The sequence below is a fragment of the Felis catus genome, chromosome B3 (assembly GCF_018350175.1).
Source record: "Felis catus isolate Fca126 chromosome B3, F.catus_Fca126_mat1.0, whole genome shotgun sequence".
In the NCBI taxonomy this organism is placed as follows: Eukaryota; Metazoa; Chordata; class Mammalia; order Carnivora; family Felidae; genus Felis; species Felis catus.
The window spans coordinates 63,583,470-63,590,015 of record NC_058373.1 but is presented as its reverse complement, the minus strand read 5'-3'; the positions used below and the strand labels follow the sequence as shown (position 1 = coordinate 63,590,015).

Genomic DNA, 6,546 nt, shown 5'->3' with positions numbered 1-6,546 from the left:
GACAAGACTCCTAATGTGAGCCAGATGACACTTATATCCACTCCCTGTCACTGTAAATAGGAGTTAAATCTAACCAGAATTGAACAGAAGCTCTCCAGGCCTAGGTCAGAACTGACTTGGTCCATGTTATGTCTCCAACTGCTCTGAGTCTACATATTTGATTATTTATTTATTTATTTATTTATTTATTTATTTATTTATAAGAGTCATTTCTTTTGACAACATTACTATATCTCCGTCAGGGATTCCCCCCACTTGTACTGTGCGTGCATGTGTATGTGTGTGTGTGTGTGTGTGTGTGTGTGTGTGTGTATTTAAGCCAAAGGAAATCTTACCACCCCGGTCCAGCAGTGAGGAGGTTGTGAAGCACGCATCTTTCATCCATAAAAAGACTCCAAACAATTCAGGCAGAAATTTAGCAAATGTTTGGGTTGGTCCCCCTGAGGTGGTGAAAACATAATTTTTCACGAACTTTAAGAGCAGTGCAAGACTTTCCACAAAATGATAACAAAGCCCCGGACACGTCAGCATATGCAACTTTTCAAGTCCCAACGTCTGTTCTCTGCAATTCTAGACAGGCATCTAATGGAGCAGCAGGAGGACTCTGAAGTAAACAAAAAAGGGCCTTGAACTCCTAACGCTTTCCCTCTGTGGCAAGTGGCAATGGACAAGTCAGAGGCAGGAGGCAAAGCTTGAATCCATCCTTTGTGTCCATAGCGACATTAACTAGACTCACTAAAAAAGCTGGCTTAATAAAAAACATTTAGATCAAAAGCCCACTCTGTCACATTTTTAAGATATTGCGAGTTATTCTCACCTAACCATGCTTAAGTCTAGAGAATGAGGAGGCAGGCATGGGGAAGATGATGATGGGCAGCTGACATGGCTGGAATATTTGATCGATCTTTATGTTTGAGAGTATTCATTGTAATGACTGCCAAGAAAAGGGCAAGCCTGTTATTCATTCCCTTTCCTTCAAAAAATAGTTCTTTCAGGGCGCCTGGGTAGCTCAGTTGGCTAAGTATCCAACTTTTGATTTTGGCTCAGGTCATGATCTCACAGTTGTGGGATCGAGCCTGTGTCAGGCTCCACGCTGATAACACGCAGCCTGCTTGGGATTGTCTCTCTCCTTCTCTTTGCCCCTCCCCCGCTTTGCTCTCTCTCTCTTTCAAAATAAATAAATAAACATTAAAAAAAGAAACAGTTCTTTCATGAGTCCCATGCATTTATTCACCCGATCAACAAGCATTTGTTACATGCCAGGCACTGAGCGTGAACAGGATAGGATACGCAACGTCAACAACTAGGAATTCAGTCGTGGTGGTTTTCAAGCAGCCCCTTGAGTCAAGACTCACCAAAGTTCTTTACTTCTAATATTTCTCCATGTTAGTCACACTAAGCCAACACAAAAGTTGGGACATCAGCCTTCAGGGAGGAACCACACTATTTGCCCAACCTTGCAAGTTTAGTGAAAGACACACATAAAGAGTGAATGGTGTTTCATCACTCTGTGTGGAGTGCCCCACAGCCCTCTGCTTGCCCCTTTCCATTGCCTTGGAAGAGGGGTACTGTCTTATTCCCCTACTTTTCCCCACAGCCCCATCACTGTCCTCATGTACCACCCATGCAGGCTCTTGGACTCACTTTTGCATGTCCACTCCATTTCTAAGCCTTCTTCCAATAAGCTTCGTGTCTAATTGCAGTTCCTCTTTTCTGCAAAAAATGAAGGACGCAGTGATTGTGACATGTTCTGAAGAGGTTTGCTTTACCAAGAAAGTGGTGCAAACTGGGCCCCCACAAGGAAATCAGAGTGAGTCACTCAGAGCTCTCAGCTTTTGCCTTGCAGGCTGTTGAACTCAAGCTCTGTGGCACCCAGCTCAAGCGCAGTTGTCCCAGCTAAGGAAGGGCCTGACAGGGTCATTTTCTAAACATTAGATTATCCAGAAACATAAGCCAAACAGGGTCAAGCTGAATCCCATGTGGGTTTTTTTTTTGGTATAACTTGAGAAAATGACCAAATACTGACAAGATGAAGAGTAAAGTCAATCTTATCTCATTGGACTGTAGCAGGAAAATGAACGATTCTTAGAAATATGATTCCAACTCCTCTGCCTCAGCAAACATAAGAGAGAGAGAAAAGAAACACTGGAAACTCTCATCATTTTCAATATAACACAAAAACTAATGACACCAGTATCTACCCAATGGTACATGGCTGAATTGAAGGTTTGGAAATTGAATAAAAAACAAGCTACAGTTTGTTCATCAACCTGGGAATGACTGCAGGGAAGAGAAACAAGTTGAAACTTCTGTTCCCACCTAGCACCTGATCTATCATGTTTTAAACACAGTCATTAGTGATAAAGCAAAAGCAAAGAAATAGAGGTGAAGCTGGGCCCTACCAGAGAATGAAGTATGAACCTCACACAGCTTCCTCTTTTCTATAAGGTTAGCAAAAGCTCCCCTTCCTCCATGAAGTCCTCAAGGACTTCACCGCCTCACACTTCCTCTTCTGAATTCCTAGAGCACCTATTTCTTTATGCCTCACAAAATGGAAAATTTTCAGATTTTCTTTCACATTGTTCTCTACTTGTGTCAGGTATATTTTCCTCTATGTCATTACTTAAAACAAGCAATCTACAATCACCTTCTCCTTCTCCTTCTTCTATTTTACTCTCCCACATAGCCTAGTTTGGAGCTGAACATATCAAAAGCATCTAGTGTTTTTGGGTAGATAATTTTGATAAGAGTTTTCCAAAGAGCCACCATGCATGGAAGAACAAAGATGGTTGTTGGCTTATTTCCATTAAGTGAGGCAGGGGGACCTTGGTTGAACACATCCGCTTGCACTGAGTTTTCTTTCAAGTTGAAGCCTTAAATATCAAATTTCATATTTCTTGACGTTCTTCTTATGTCTCTTCTGTCACTCACCCGTTACCAAGGCCCACAGTCCAACCAGGTGACATGCACAACAAAAGAAGAACACCCAATAGTGAAAAACCCATTCTTGTCAAGCTCATAGATGCAAACATCAAAACATGAATGGTCTGTCCATTTTTCCCCAAAGCTGGAGCCCATTTGACAAGTCTCAAGTATGAACACTGGCCCTTAGGGGGAAAATCTGATCAGCTTCATCCAAGTAAAACTTCATCTTTTGGACACATGGCAGGGCTGCTGAGTGACCTGTGAACAAAGTTGCTTTTCTCATGCACATTTGCCTCAACAAGAAAGGTTTCATCCTTTGGTAAGAAGGCGAGACAGTTTATTTCTGCTAGAATTTTATGGCAGGGTTCTCATCAGTGAGGTCTGACATACAGAGAGTGATCAGCTGTCTCATTTGCCTGAGATTGGTGGGGTTTCCTGAGACTCTGGAACTTCCATGCTAAAACCCAGGAACTTCCTCAGCAATCTGGGACTAGATACTGCTCAGATTCCAAAGGTCAACCTTCTCAGCTTCTAGAGCTACTTCTCCCAGTTCATCTGCTCTGGTGGTCACATGCAAAGCCAGTGACCAGGGGTGCCCCAGGAATTCCCGGACCCCCATGTCTATTTCCTTGGGATTGCTGTTAGTACATGCTTATGGCCCATTTGCTCTCTGGAGTCTATCCTTGGGCAATCTATTATTGCCTGGGGCCTCTTTCACCTTCATATACTTCACCCCCAAATGTGAAGCTCACTCCTAACCTTCACCCTCAGCTTGTCTTCCACTCTAAATGCCCACGTGATATTCTTCATCCTCCATCCTGTTAGCTTCTTAAGTGCAACAAAAACTACACCAAACTCAATGGGACCTCTTCATCTATACTTTTTGTTTCTCTGGGGTCTCATATTTATGAAAATGGCTCTGCCATTCTTCCAGACTTTCACCTAGATTTCAGACTTTCCTTTTTTTCACAGCCTCCTTCTCCCAGGCTTCCTCCCAAGACTAATTGTGTGTCAAAGCCTGTGTGAGTAGGCAGTTCTCCAGCCGACCACCACCTTTCAGGCCTTTCAATTGCTGTGGCTCCAACCAGTAGAATTATCACCCTTGGCCTCACATTTTTCTCCCCTCCCACCCTGAACCCACCCAGTGCACTATTTACAGCTCGGATCATGTCACTACTCCCCTAAACACTTAGAACAGTCTCTCCTTCATCGTAACATAGCCAAACCCACACAGCCTTCAAACCCCAAATGGTACCTTCCCCATGAAGCATCATCTGCCCTATAGAAAATAATGTTTCTGGTGTCTAAACTCCTTGGGCACATGACTCTTTCTTCCATACTCAATACGATTATCTTTATGCACCATCATCTTCCCTTTTAAACCAAAGTCCCTGAGAGCAAAAATTATAATTCATTCGCCTTTTTATCCCCACTTACAATAAATGAGATCCAAGTAAGGTTGGACCTGAGGCTTACTCATGAATGCTGTTGTTTGACTTACAAATGTTTCTTCTATATCCCTGTGCCTTCTGACCACTTCTCCTCATGGAAGTCACCCAGAGGCAAAGGTCTGAGAGTTGAAGGCAGTCACTCCCTTGCCTTACGGCAAGTTTTATCACTGCAGGTTTCCCAGCTGCCATGGCAGGCCAGCTAAAGGGGCTTTATCCCCATGGATTGTGAAATAGAGGTTCCCTTGAGGTGCAACCTGAATTCTTTCCCTGCCCTCTGTCTTCACCTTCATAATTAGCACACTTTTCTGACAGAGGCCAAACACTGCACTTCATTTTGCCTCCTCTTCCATATCCCCTGGGCTATGCTCTGAGATGCCTGTTTCCTGACCCAAGAAACAAAGACATGTGTTAAACTGTGTCAAAATTTAATTATTTCATATAGGGAAATAAGGGGGTTGGCCTAAGGCATTGCTGTCTGGAGGAGGCAATTCTCCTTATTCCTGTCAACTCATCCCTCCATCATGGAGCAAACATTCAGAGGTCCAGAGATTCAGAGGAGGGGAGAATTTGAACTTGTCCTTGGCCCTTTTGCCCCCTCATTCCACTCTCCCCCTAACCCCTCAGTTGCAGCATTCCCTGGTTTGAATCTGAGGCCTCAAAAACCAGACATTATAGGGATGGTATGCATACTTAGAAGAAACGCCTCTGCTGAGAAGCTCCTGGGACCCTTTAGATAAGGAAACAGAGCCACAGCCCTTGTCACAACTGCAGGGCCAGCTGAGTCGCACTCTGCAGCCATGTCCACATCTCCTTTGCAGTAATCATACACTTCACTCAATAAATGTTTATCAAACACTTACCATGTGGCTGCTCTGTGGTTACTGGCAATGAAAGAGAGTGACATTCAAAACAGTCAGGAATGGGGCGCCTGGGTGGCGCAGTCAGTTAAGTGTCCGACTTCAGCTCAGGTCACGATCTCGCGGTCCGTGAGTTCGAGCCCCGCATCGGGCTCTGTGCTGACAGCTCAGAGCCTGAAGCCTGCTTCTGATTCTGTGTCTCCCTCTCTCTCTGCCCCTCCCCCGTTCATGCTCTGTCTCTCTCTGTCTCAAAAATAAATAAACGTTAAAAAAAAAAATTTTTAACAAAACAGTCAGGAATGAGTGAGACAGGGGCATGATGTGGGCACCAGCCAGAGTGTTGGACCAGGGTTTTGAGGAGCACTGCTGTTGCTAGATTATTCCATTTGTTGTTAGATTATGGGGACATCCCAGACTTTTCAGGTGAGTGACCAGGGCAGCTGGAGCAGAGCAGGGAGGAGGGGAGAGGGCATTCAGGGGCTTTAGGGGCCAGCTTTTTGTCTACTGGCATTGAATTATTCCAGCAGTTTAATAACTGGTAAGGCCATGCCAATGTAGGCTGCTGAAGATGAGTCTTTTTTTTTTAATTTTTTTAACGTTTTATTTATTTTTGAGACAGAGAGAGACAGAGCATGAACGGGGGAGGGGCAGAGAGGGGGAGACACAGAATCTGAAACAGGCTCCAGGCTCTGAGCTGTCAGCACAGAGCCCGACGCGGGGCTTGAACTCACAGACCGCGAGATCATGACCTGAGCCGAAGTCGGACGCTTAGACTGAGCCACCCAGGCGCCCCTGAAGATGAGTCTTTGATATGGTAATGTACAAAATAGAAGGAGACCTTTTACCTCACAGATCCCATAGTATATCGTAGGAGATGGACGGCGCTGTGATCTGAATATCTGTATCATTCCCAAAATTCACATATTGGAGTCTTAACCCCCCAAATTTCTAGTATTAGGATATGGGGCCTGTGGGAGATGATCAGGTCATGAGAGTAGAACCCTCGTGGATGGGATTAGTGCTCCTATAAAAGTGACCTTATAGACTCCCTAGAACCTTTTACTATGTGAGGACACAGCAGGAAGTGTTTGATAGGAGGAGGGCCCTAACTAGAATCTGACCAGGTTGGCATGCTGATCTTGGACTTCTAGTCTAGAAGTGTAAGCAATAAATGTTTGTTGTTTACAAGCAGCCAAGTCTGTAATATTTTGTCATAGCACCCCAAATGGACTAAGACAGAGAGTAATCAAATACTCATACAAAAAGTATAAGATTCTACGTGGGTTAAAAATTACCAAATATAAAACCGTGGC

The 6,546-nt window shown here is 44.3% G+C and overlaps 1 long non-coding RNA gene across 1 annotated transcript in view; it reads right to left on the bottom strand.

Annotated features, from left to right (window-relative positions):
* Positions 1-308: 308 nt before the first annotated feature.
* LOC123385983 overlaps positions 309-6,546 on the bottom strand; it is a 159,280-nt gene continuing 153,042 nt past the window's right edge. Inside the window, exons 3-4 of the long non-coding RNA XR_006599326.1 lie at positions 1,645-1,713; positions 309-440 (exon numbers count right to left, since the gene is read on the bottom strand). This is a non-coding gene — a long non-coding RNA (uncharacterized LOC123385983). The remainder of the gene's footprint in view (positions 441-1,644; positions 1,714-6,546) is intronic.